We start from the raw sequence: 13,057 nt of genomic DNA, 5'->3' as shown, positions 1-13,057 counted from the left end.
GAGTTGAAACCCTGCGAAATGTAAATGACGTGACAGAAGTCCTGCAGCATTCCCAGTCCAGCTCCTATTTCTGTTGAGTATCCTCCAAAGGGCTAGGACGTTTAAAACCATACGCCAGCCAAAATGTTCTCACTTGTACAACCAGCCTTCTACATAGCTTTCTGGTACGGCCTCAGTAATTCCACCTCTAACTCGGAGATCAGAAAGAGTAAGCGCTCTCTCACCATTATCGTGGAGGAGGAGAACTAGCCTCCCGACCCTCTGCACATTGCAAGGAAACCTTCAGGCGCCGAGAAAAGCCTAACCTGCGATGCCGGAAGTCACGGGGACAGGTGAGCTCAGGAGGGGAACACGCTCCAAAGCGGGAGATATTGTCAGCTCCCGACGAACACTGCTGTTTCACAGGAAAGCTGAATAAGCAGCTGGTTGCGAGGGACTCGGCAGCCCTGTAATTTGGCTACGCTTGCCGCAGCTCCTGGGCACCGATCGGGGATGTAATCCAAAGACCATGCAGCACCAGGGCGGCTGGAAATGGAGTCCACCTGTGTGCTTTGTGCGGGTGCTGTGCGCTTTGCCTTTCACTTTTTTCTTGGGTTCAGACCCTCTGTCCCGGCCAGACCTTCATTTTGAGGAAATTGTCATAATTCCACTGACCATACCTGCACAGGATTTGCTTCGGAGAAGGAGTGCTTCTGAGACGCTGATCAGATGTTATCAGGCCAGGGGAAACGTGAAGTGCCTAATGCAGTTATTCTGGCACTTCAGTCTCTTGCTCTGCATAGTCTGGGTAGCCCTTCAGCACAATGGCAAGACCTAGCCTTCAACAGAGATTTTGCAAGGGAGGGCAGAATATTTACAAAGATATTTTTGCTTCTGCTCAGTCGTGCGTAAGAAAAAAAGGCTGACATATATAGACCATTAGCACTGTTTCTTAAAAAAATAAAAAATAATTGCCATAAGTGATACGTATCTGCTGCTGATCACTAAGTGACCCACTAGGAGCTGCTTGTGGTGAACTCGAGCACAATGACAGAAGAGGTTCACAGAGATATGGGATAATCATGCTTTGTCACTGTTGGGAGTACGGGGTGCAAATGAGCGAGCCGGTAGAAAGAAATTGCTAGCTTCTACTAGGAACGTCCTGTAAAAGAACAACTACATTCCCAGTAGATTTCCACTTTTTTTTTTTTTTTCTCTGTCAAACCTGCTAACTGCTTGGTCTTTCGTGGCTGACGTATTTTACTGGGGCAACAGAGAACGTAAGTGAAGTGAGACAAATATTCAGGCACAATGAAATGCACCAAGCAGGTAGAAATAAAGGACAAAGCCACCCGGCTCTCCCACCTAAATAGTCCGACTTCTGTTCTTAGCGCAATTAATGAGCTCTAACAGCAAGAATTCGGCCTCCTAAGAGACAGCCAGAGCATGCACTGGCTGAAGCAAGGCCTCTCGCTTCCGTCCGTTCGCAGTTCCGTCCTTCACGACAAAGCTAAAATAACCTACTTCTCCACGTGGTTTCTGTTGATTTCTGTCTGCTCTTGGCCCGCTTCAGTTTTCCTCTGGCATGCCGGCTCATCAGGTTCATCCCACGCTCCCGTCCCAGTCGCCCATGGGGTCCGTCTGAAAGACCTGGCAAAGAGGGAGAGCCAAACCGGTTGCTACAGCGCGCCTGATTTGTATTCGGAGCACAACTGGGGGACAGACCCCAGCCTCCAGCCCCAGCTTTAGCATATAAAGCTGGGCCAATGAGGGAGAGAGAAGCTGCCTGCTTACTGTTTCCAGCAGACATAAAACATGATTCCCAATGTGTGCTCCCAATAAAGAGGGGCTGGGGGCGGAATTAATAGCCATCGAGCATATCGTGTACTAGATTGATGGGTTAAATAAGTAACCGGGGAAAAAAAAAGTACGCAGAGCAAACATACAGGGGGAGGCTTATTACGTTCCTTGTGTACGAGAAAAGGAGCAGGCGATGGGCCTTGAGGGCCTCCAGAGCAATTAAGCCCCCTCGCTGTTTTCGGATAGGCAGGGCTGGCCGCGGCTGTGACTTGTGTGCAAGCCCGCGGACATGGCAAGCTCCTCTCCGGAAGCTGCTGCCGCCGCCGCTCTTACTCCAAGGCATCACACGCAAAAGCTGTCAACGCGAGAGCCAGTTGTTTGAAAGCAGAGGCTGGTGCTGGTGCGGCGGGTGGGCACGGCAGTGCACGGGCCGTGCAACGCACAAATGCGTGCCCACTGGCTGGGGGAGCCCCAAGAGCGTGGGGAGGGGGTGTCAGCTGCAGGAAACGCAGTGCCTGGCATCGCACATGGCTAAAGAGTGGAAGAGAACATCATTTCTTTAAACTCATCTTGCATTCAGCCAGCTGCATATAAATTTCCCTCTATCTCATCAAGCTCTCACTGTTTGGCCTCCTCTGACTGATATTGGCTCATCATACTTAATCTAGGGTGAAATTTCCTCGTCTGAGCTAAATTACTCGCAGCCATCAAGGGAAACGATATTTATTTTTCGTGGGGCTAATGACCTGTCCCCCGGACCCACCCACTGATGGTTATTTACTAGGGCCCAGATGCTTGGGCTCAAAATGAGTGCTAATGTCAGCGGGGGCCATTTCTCATTCAGGTCTCTGATTGAATTGGAGCGATCCCATTGACATTGACTCTGTGACTTTTAAGGCCATTACCCTCAGCAAGAGATGAACCTCTCATCATTGCTCCAGCACTGACAGCTGATTAGCGACAAATTACAAGCGGGAAGAACCTAAGACTTTGTTGGGTGAGGGAGGGGCGAGAGGAAGAAGAGGAGGAGGGATTCGGAGGAGGTAGGGGGAAAGCGCAGAGTCAGGGAAGGTGGAGTAAGCAGCAAAGAAGCAGCAAAGAGTGGGAGGGGAGCGCGACACTCAGAAGCTGATGCAGCCTGTTGGCAGTGGTGCTGCCCCACAGGCTATCGCCGAACGCACGACAGGGCCCGAAGCCACAGGTCAGGGGGAGAGGTGAAGACGCACGCTGACTGCGGGGAGCTCGAGTCACAGCGAGGCCGGCAGGAAGAACCTCCGCTTCGAGTTGGCGGGTGACGAACAGACAGCGGGGCCAAACCACAGCTGGGTGGTCAAAGTGCCTCCTGGGGGGGGCCAGGCAGACGGCTCGGTGGCCGTGCGCCGGCTCTCTGTGGAATCGCAGGTCCCGTGAGGGCAGAGAAAGCCTCCAGGAAAGCAAAAAGCTGCTGCCGTGAACCGGCAGCCCCCGGGGGGGCCGAGTATGGCTCTGCCACCAGTTCCCACCGCGCACCCTCCATCAGTCCCTCACCCGCTGCTTCCATTTCCCTGCTAGGAGGGTGCCGATCAGGAGCGGCCCCCATCCAGACGGCAGCTCCCCACGGCGACCAGCCGCTGGTGTCTGGCACATACGACACGCTACGCTGAGGCGAAAGCTGCCCGACCACCCCGATACACGTTTAAGTCACGGCCCTCGCGTTATCAGCGTTCTCAGTTAACAGACAATAAGTAACACACATAACCAAGCCCACTTGTCATCGTGACATATTTCGCCAAGCACAGTGGTACCCGAGTTTCTCTTTTCACCGCTACTGTATTACTTACGGAGAAAGCTTTGGATGACTCTGGGCCACGCTCACAGCTTCATTTCTAACCACAGAAAGGCAGCCACTTCTGCTGTCAAACACGGGAGCCAGCCAGTAACACGCACCAGCCTTCTATACCAGCTCCTGCAAGAGAGCAAAGAGTGGGTGTTATTTTAAAGCTGCCAGAGAAAAAAATCCACACCTTAAAAAAATGCTACCCGCTGTGGATACAGTTCTTTTATCGGGATGATTTGTGAGGCAGACTGTGCTCCCCTAAGTAAAAGGGAATATTTTTAGTGACGCAATTAATATAAATGGAGCCATCGTGAAAGACATTACAAGGAGGCTTGTTGCTCTGCAGTCCTGCATAAGCAGGCTTGGAGACTCTTTACAGCTCACAAAACACCAGGCCCATTTAAAAGAAAAAGTGGCATGAAATACAAACGGAGAAAATGCTTGCAAGGCTGAACTGCCACGGCCACAAGTGCCCTCTCCAAAATCAAAACTGGCTTTGGATACTTGGGCAAACAAATGCAGTATGCCTAAGTACAGTCTCGGCACGCCACGTAAGCACCTGAGCTGTGATTTCTGTTAGCCGAGATCTGAAAATCCAAACAGGCCTTCGACAGCAGTCACGGATGTCTGAATCTCAACCCCGATCTGAAGACAAGCTGTTCTGAGGGAACCCGAGCCGGCGGTCAAACCTCCCCTTGCTGCTTCTTTGCAGCTGCAGTTGGCGAGCGTCTGCCCACCGTTCCCGAGGAAAAGCAGCAGAACTGCGCAAAAGCAGTTGCACGGCTCTCTCCTCTCCTGCCCTTCCGCTCTCCTCTCCACACCATACTTTTTACTAATCTCAGAAGTTCACTAGGAAAGATACCACCTACTCAGACACCCTAAAAACCTCTCGGAGACTTGGCAACAAGCAGTGCATGGGACTAGCTGTACAAGTCATTGCGTTTTATGGCCCGCTTAGAAAAACTGCCATTTCATTCCTGCTGATGCAAGTCTAGAGCTAATCCACTCAAATAGATTTAGATACCCCACTGCATAGCTGAGGGGTCTGCGACCAGGTTTGGCTCTAGTTTGCAAACTGACACATACTTTGATATGGCGACCGATTAACAACCCGGGACAGCACTCTTCACATGTTACGAGCCTTGCCCCACCTCAACGGCCTCCGCACAACATCCCACAAGTGAACGCAGGTTGCCTTTTTTCACGTGAGCATAAGCCATTGCGAGCCTATCGGCGTGAAAGGCATGCGAAGGGACCAACATCCATCGTCTTGCCAGCCCAGGTCTGATCCTCATGGGAAGTTCCCTGAAGTACTGCCCAGGTTTTAAAAGATCCTGGTAGCAAAATTTCCACTCGCGAGACCGCTCCGTGAGCCCGTCGCCCTCACGGAGGTTCTCCTCGTACAGGGAACTCATACTCCAGCAGTTAACTCTTCCTCTAAACCAATTTCTATCTACCCGTACTAGCCCGTCAGCGTGTAGCAACGCGACCTGCCCCTTCAGCACTGCTCAAACTTCTTTTCAGAGAGAGCACTGCCGAACCACCACCTCCCAGCACGGCAGAGCTGTGTAAGGCTCCTCCCTCTCCTGAAGCAGGACAACACGTACCTGGAACACTCAACAGAAATAAAAACTTCCTACGGAACACAGACTGGGTTTAAGGAGCTCTTTTTGAAGTGAAAGCAAAAAAAAAAAAAGGTTAACTGACATCCAATAAGGTCAGAATATTCAACTGATTTGGTGTACAGGAATACTTACATCTTCCAACTTCAAGCAGTCTTTCCCCAAGACCAGGACAGACTCAGAGTGTCTTTTCCCCTTAGAATTAATTTCCCTGACAAATGCAGGGTTGTGGGGGTTCTGTCATCTTTTAGAATGGAAATCTAAGTAATTGAAGCAAATCTAGCTGTCAGTTGGCCAAATAAAACACAATCCATTCACTAAGCGCAGCATTACAACACTCGCTAATCAAACTACATCTCATGCAGAATCAAACCGCATCATCCCAGAAAAATACCAACACAAATAAAAATGAAAAGACGACATTTCTTGCAACACGTTCTGAACCAACAAAATGAAGCCTGCTAGTCTTAGGAGGTTTGAGCAAAGCTGACGCGTAAAAGCAGCTCCGATTTCCGGCTGCTGAGCAGCAGCGGGAGGGAGAAGCTGACGGAGTGCCTGACTGCCTGCACGAGCTGCACAGTTGCTGGGGTGGGCCCGTAAGACCACGCGTCCAAACAGGCTAATGTTCCCCTTACCAGCCTGATTGGTCAATTTGGATGACATATTTTGGGCATCTCTGCTTACTCGGCGACTGCAACTTGTACACTGTCCACAAATCCCCATCTGCATCTACAGATGGTCCACTTTTTTTTTTTTCTCCCCCTTCCTTTCTCCATTGCACGTAACAGCTCTTCAAGGCTGCCTGAGAGAGACAGAGATGCGGGTTTACTGTATTCTGCTACAGAAGCCAGGTAGACATGAAATTCAACAGAAGTCAGGAAAACACAAATTCTGAATTTACAATACTGCCCACTCTGTGCTGCCAAAAGCCCGTCTCTCCGGTTCAAGCCCGCACTCAAAGCACGACCTAACAGCAGCATTTAACCACTGATGTACATTTGTTGTAGAACAAACCAGAAAAAAAAATCCTGCAGACCTTTTAACTATATGATAGTTCTTTTTACTTTAGTGTTTAATATACTTTATTCCAGACTTTGTAAACTACTCTTTTTCTGCACCTTATGAGGAACGGTAAGATTCACCCAAACATGGGAATACTTTACAAAACCTGGAAGATCTGGCGAAATGCCACAAGGAAATTGAGCTTCAGTTTTATTTGTGCTGCAAAATATCTACCTGTCTTTTCACACTTCCCCATTCCTAACTCTCTTTTTCCTTCTTTACTCTTAAACAGTATTTTTTTTTTTTTCCCCTTTACGACCTAATTCCACATCCTGTGTCTCTGCTCAGGGCACCAAGCGCAACGGAGAGTCACGCTTCAGGAGAGAAGTACCCCCTGCAGTCCTGGCCCCATCTAGCCACGGGGGTCCACAACAGCTCTGCAAGACCGTCCGAGTTACGCAGACTACCTGACCACCTTCCGGCTTAGCAGGCAAGGCCATGCCATGTACTTTGTTTCCCGGCGGTTTGATGTCGACAATGCATTTTCCAGGACCAGCCCTACCTTGCTACATGCTTGGTCCTCTTTCGCTCCGGGTAAGGCTGAATTTGCAATGATCTCTGTGCGTACTTCTTATTGCTACGCTTTTCAAGTGGCTCTCCTGTATTGCATTCCTTTACACTACAAACATCTTTTCCTTTTTCTTTTTTTTTTTTCTTGAGCACATATACTGCGAAGTCCTGCACTCGTAGAGGCCCTCCTTAGCACCCTTAGTGAGATTTATTTTACATTAGTCCAACTCTGAAAACACATTTCGAATTATATTTTTCCAGCTGGGCCCCAAACTATTAATCCATTTTTAAAATGCAGACTATTTTGGTTTTAATCACACACTTCTATTTTGAGTTGGGTGCACTGTAATCCATGGAGTTCTGTAATTTTCCACTTCATTTATTTTGGATTTAATGAGCTGGTAATAATGTATATTTCCAGCTGAAATGACTGCCTGAAATGTGGAGCAGAAAGTCACAAAAGTAAAGAACTTAGGCAGGGAACACCGCTGCGTGAAGTTTTATGGAAATAAAATCAAGCAACATTAAGACATGGAAGAATCCAAAGAAATCTGCCAGGTATCACAGAGAGAAAGCCATGGTTAAGTGCCGATTTGCCTTTTTTAAGACTTTTTTTTTTATTTTTAGTACTAATTGCTATGCTAGGCCGGACGGTTGAAGAGGTCTTGATGTACCTCGGTACAGCATCAATTACAGCTATGATTTCTAAAAGCAGAGGGGAAATCCCCTCTTCAGTAAGGCCTTTGGGCCAGCTCCCACGGAAATCACCCCAGGAAGACTCAGACGATGAGTCCCCCAAGTTAAGCTCCTGTCTTTCACTTGGCAGCTAGGCAAGGGGAGTGATTTCGGAAGGCTCTGAGCAACCAGCAGCTCCGAAAGATGCTTGAAAATTAGGCCGCTTACTTAGGCGTAGAAACATGGGGCGCTGTTCTATACCTTAAAATGTACTCCGAAGTACATGTCATTTCTTTCATGACTTGAAGATACAAACAGCTGCTCCTCTGCTCCAGGAAACGGGCAATTTGATCCTAAGCTATGGCAACCAGAAGTTTCACATGTTAAATGCACGTTTATGTCTAGCGTGTGCTCTTCCGCTCCCTCTGGGCACGTACAACTGACACTATCACGTCATTACATCATCGAAATCCTTGTTGGTTTGCCAAAGACGGCGAGGATTAGACATCTACAAAGTAGTTCTGCTTCATGTGAAAATACATGGGGTTTTCATCTTGTTTAATTTCAAAATAACGAAAAAAGTAGCATCTTCTCGCACAGCGCCTTTTTTAACACAGTAATAGGTACAAAATCAGCTCAGCTCTCTATTCTTCGTCAGTCCCAGCGAGTGCCAGAAAAGAGGGAGTGTTTACAGCAGCTATGTTAGACAACCGTGTTCACTGCTAGCACGCGCAAGCCAAATTGTATGTTTCGGCATGGCTACTCCAGCAAGGATCTAGCCTGGTCGGTTCTGTGTCATCTAGATCTCAAGAGGAAACTTGGCAAAAACCCGTCTGTCTCTTTAACAGTGAAACTGCTGTTAAAGACGATGTTTAAAATATTAGTTTAAATGCCAGATTCACAGCCCTGCTCTGCAAACTGTAAACAAAAGCTGATTAGCCAAAGACATTTTCCCTGTAATTAGATTCACTCCTCAGTTTAAAAAAAAAAAAAAAAAGAAAAAAGCCACCACAAAACCCCCCCAAAACCAAAAAACCCAAACAAAAAACTCGTAAGGAAAAAAACCCTCACGTGGTATATTTTCACTGCTCTACACAGAGCGCTATGAATAATATGGCTGTGCTAATTGGTACCCATTAGGGCGCCGATTCAGAATCCCACTGCCCCAAACAGGCTGCCTTTTCCTGATAATTATAATGCTAGGAAGCGACCCCCCAACAATTTCGGGGCTAATCACAGAGAATCCTGTATATGGTGTAATGTTGCATTATTCAAAAAGGTAATGAAATTCCAGGAAACATCAGATGCAGCAGGTACATGAAGATAATTTTGTTTTTATAACCAATTTCAGTCAGATAAATACTAGAATCCTTTCCAATTTTCCCCCCATGAAACGAAAGTGTCACTGAGATTTACAGCCCCCTCAAGTTCTCTTTTCAGAGGAACATTCATTTACATAAACAGATAATCCCAGATAAAAATTTCCATTAGACAAAGGTGAAATGGATCAATTTTCTCTGCCAAGACAAATCTTAAATCTTGAACAGATAGGGTCATTATTACACCAGGCCCATTTCAGAAATAATGTATTAAAAAAAAAAAATCAGCCGATAGCAGCCATTTCCAGCTTTCCAATTATCTTTAAGAAAAGCTTATTCTGTGGACAATAAAGCACATTACTGCACAATATGATACAGTCCATAAAGATCACAATGTTTTATGAAAGGTTAAAGAAAGCTCAGCACATTTAAGGGAATGTCATAACCCACAAAGTCTTTCAAGACTTAACTGAATCCACGTGCAGGCTGTGCAAATATTGTGCTACGGCTTGCAGTGCTCCCCTTCTGGTATCAAAACAGTGCACCAGGAAGCATATGCTACCCGGGTTCCAGCCTGGAAATAGGGTATTCACGTGCCATAAAGCGCAAGGTAAAGGAGGCGCTTGCACAGCTCCTCTTCCTCTGGGGAGGAAGTCAATTCACCCGTCCCTACTTCACGTGCTGGAGAGGAAGAGACGGTCGCTTATGAATACTTGCCAAACCACGGGGTCCCTCTGCCCGCGTCTTCCAAGATCAAACGGCTCTCCGCAACCCACAGGGATGTTTGACCACGCAAATACACACGCGGGGAGGTCACCGTCCATCTCGCCCAGCGCGTAGCCCCTTCTCTCTCCGCCTCCACCCCCAAGCTGGTTTTGGCATTAACGCGGCAGAAGCAAAAGCGCAGCCTCTCCCCCCCGTCGGTGCCCGCTTGCTCCCCGCCGCCGGGTTCCCGTGCTCCCCCACCAGCCGCCGTAGCCCTCGATGCAATGCCAGAACAGAGCAACCGGGTCTCAGCTCTCCCCCCGGCCCAAGCTCCAGAGGGAGAACGTAGCGAGGCAAGGCAGCCGGGGCAGGAATACCCTCCTGCAGCAGAGAGGCCACGCTGCTCTCGAGTGCCACAAGTTTGTCGGGCCCCTGGGAATAGAGTTTATGAGGGGTGACAGCAGCAAGGAGAAAGTGCTAGAAATCACTGCCTAATAGGCACAGCCATCAAAGCAAAAACAGGCAGCAACTTACCGGACTCATTTTTTCATCTAAAAGGAATCAGATTTATGTGCCATTTAACTGACTGCTCCTTACAGACATCATGTGAAGAACAAGGAGAGCAACGATGTGGGACTGAGCGAAATCCGGCTAGCCGCAAGAACTAAGATCCCCTCATAAGAGCTCACCTGCAGGAAGGCTTTATACTGGTCAGCGCCAAATCCAGTCCGACAGAGCGCTAAGCCTTCTCACAACGTAAGGTGATAAGGCCGCACAAATCCCCGCGAGAGCTTTAGAGACCCAATTCAGTGACTTTGTCTCTCACGTCTTTTAACAGGGTTCTTTTCATGCTCTTGTTGCGATGAGTCTTTTGGACCAAAAGCCTAGTGGAACAGAAGCTGCTGGTTGCCACCAGCCCTTACGGCAGCTAGCACTCGGGATCCCCGAGTTCTCTTCTGTCTGGTCATCACCACAACAGAAACAGCCAAAACTATGGAGTGACGGCAACTCGTTCACCTCTGGAAGGAAGGCCATCACCCATCCAAATGCAAGAAAGAATTTCTGAAGCTTCTCCTCAAGGCTCTTCTGGTTTAGCTTCTTTCAGAATTTTTTGGAGACATTGACCTAAGGGTCAGTTTCTTCACATGAGCGCGATGGTATCAAGCAACTGCTGTAACAGAGCCCGGTCACGGTGCTCCCTCTAGGACCCCGCTCCCTTAAGCTCTTACTCAGCGCTCATATATTTGAATCCCTCGGATAGAAAGCGATGCGTCGTCAGAAGTCGCCCCATTCGCAGGGAGAAAGATAGAGCAGTACGCGTCTTCCTGACGGCTAACTTGTTCAGTAAGAACTGATACTCGCAAAGCAAACATTTGTACTTGTGAAAATAAGATCTCTTTATTCAGTCCAGCCACCAAGCATAGAGACGTACCAAAACTGAAAAGAAAAATCTAACTATCTGGAACACCTAATCTTTGGTAAAACAAATCACCACGTGGCCAGTAATGAAAAGTTTCTTCCTGCATTGCTCAAATGCAAGTACCTTTTACTGACACCAGAAGAAGAACCTGACATTGTGCGACTAAACAATTACACCGTTCGATATAGCTATATATCCAGTTCATTAGTTAGCTGACAGCACTGATGTCCAATGAAACTAGGCACGCTGTACAAGATTAACACTGCTCTGAAATGGTATCTGGTCAGATTTTTCAAGCAACGTTTTGGTTTCTCTTTCCGTCCTATAGAAAGAGGACGGAAAGCCTGTTGCCGACTTTGACAACTTGAAATTAATTGTAAACTATTACCAGAATCACTTTGTGCTGAATTTCTGAACGACTATTGGAATTCTAACAGAATGCCTTCTGTATGGTTTGGGAAAGAAGGCGATTTTCTGTAAAGTAAATCAATGCCCCAGCGGTGAACTTTAATTACTTAAAAATGATGACAGAAAATACACCACAAATAGCAAAAAGTTCAGGAACAACAACACTTCTCTGCAACTTTTTAAACTCTCTTAGCACTTGTGTAAAGGATCGTTACAGTTCAAACAAGATACAAGAAAGCACAAGATAAAGCAGAAGCTCAGCTCTACTGACTCTGTCTTTCAGACGTACAGATACCATGATTTCACTCTCTGCCGTTTAGCGATGTGTAAGACATAATAAGAGGTATGCCATTTTTGAGAGGGACGGACTGTTTAACTTGGTAGTAGGTTCAGGCTGAGGAGAACAGATCTCAAAAAGGCTACGTGATTTAGTGACCGCTGCACAAGAAGTCATTGTAAAGGAGGGACTCAGGTTGCCCAAAGAGCGGTCACTAGATCATCTTTCAACTCTAGATTTGGTCCTCACATGCTTCTAAATAAAACAAGATAACTGTTGTCACCCAGGGGAAAAAAAAAAAAAAAAACCAAAACAAAAGCCCCAAAAAACAAAACAACAAGCAAAACACAAAACCCAAGCAGGCTTTTCCTACAAACTAATCCGACTATGGTAGATCAAGCTGGGATCTAATCTGCCTCACCGTGCAAGATTTCAGCTGAATTTCGACAGGCCAAAGATACAGCAATCATATGAAAAGAAAAAGAAATTTGATTTTCAAAAGTGTCACGCAATGTGATTAAAGCTGTCAGGCACAAAAATCAGCATGGCTTGAATGAACAGATACTTGCAGTTCACTAGAAAACAGTACATGCCTGTCTTCATAATTTCAGAAAATTGCTTTAATTCTGAGCTGATAGTCTTCCAAGTAAAGCCATATTTCCTTTAACTGTTATCGGAAACTTTTTTAATGTGTGGAAACACTTACTAGTGCAATCGCTGGCGTATCAGTCATAACATGTAATGATGTGGAGATTGTTGCCTTATAAAATTCACAGCTGGGTAGCTACATGGCTCAAGGCTAAAACCTATTTTAAAATCCAGTGTTTTAGGAGGGAGAATGTTTATTAAAACATTTTGCCCATTAAAAATATATGGCATATCATCGGTCATTCCATGTGATGCAGTGCCAGCCCTTTTTTAGGCAGTCCACTTGGGATGACTGCTGAAAACCTGGCAAGCCTGTTGGACAAGGCCACATCCTAATAATTTCCTAGTCCATCAAAAACAAACAAAACAAAACAAAAAAAAGGGGGGGGGGGGGGAAGCATTCCAGCAGCCTGAAAGAAACTCACCAGTGCCCCTCACGTAGCATGCCCAGAAACTTGCTCTCACATACAGCCACAGTTGGTCTCTTCACGCTGACAGTCAGAGACTGACATTCAAAAAGGAGATAATTGCTTGATCTCTTCGTGTCAGAAGTTATATTAAAATAATAATGAGGCTCCAGGTTTGGGTTTTGGGGTTTGGTTGTTGGTATTTTTTTGGAAACCTGGTGGAGAGAGACATGCTGATAAATATTCTTTCAGCGATTCCAGATTCCACGGGAACGTGGCATCCACTTCTATGAGTTGATGCACATCCTAACTTGGAGAACACAAGGATTCGTACTATGAGGCTAAACAAAAAACCAAACCAACCAACCAAACAAAAAAATCACTGTCTCTTCCAGCATTCACCCATCTG

At 46.9% G+C, this 13,057-nt stretch overlaps 1 long non-coding RNA gene across 2 annotated transcripts in view; it reads right to left on the bottom strand.

Annotated features, from left to right (window-relative positions):
• LOC129205947 (uncharacterized) overlaps window positions 1-13,057 on the bottom strand; it is a 48,177-nt gene that overhangs the window by 26,410 nt on the left and 8,710 nt on the right. The window contains exons 2-3 of one of the 2 annotated variants that reach the window (XR_008576927.1): window positions 3,600-3,724; window positions 1,504-1,629 (exon numbers count right to left, since the gene is read on the bottom strand). This is a non-coding gene — a long non-coding RNA (uncharacterized LOC129205947). The remainder of the gene's footprint in view (window positions 1-1,503; window positions 1,630-3,599; window positions 3,725-13,057) is intronic. The other variant, XR_008576926.1, reaches the window with a different exon arrangement.

This window comes from Grus americana, chromosome 4 (assembly GCF_028858705.1).
Source record: "Grus americana isolate bGruAme1 chromosome 4, bGruAme1.mat, whole genome shotgun sequence".
NCBI lineage: Eukaryota > Metazoa > Chordata > Aves > Gruiformes > Gruidae > Grus > Grus americana.
The sequence above is the reverse complement of the archived record's forward strand: the minus strand, read 5'-3'. Positions and strand labels throughout refer to the sequence as shown.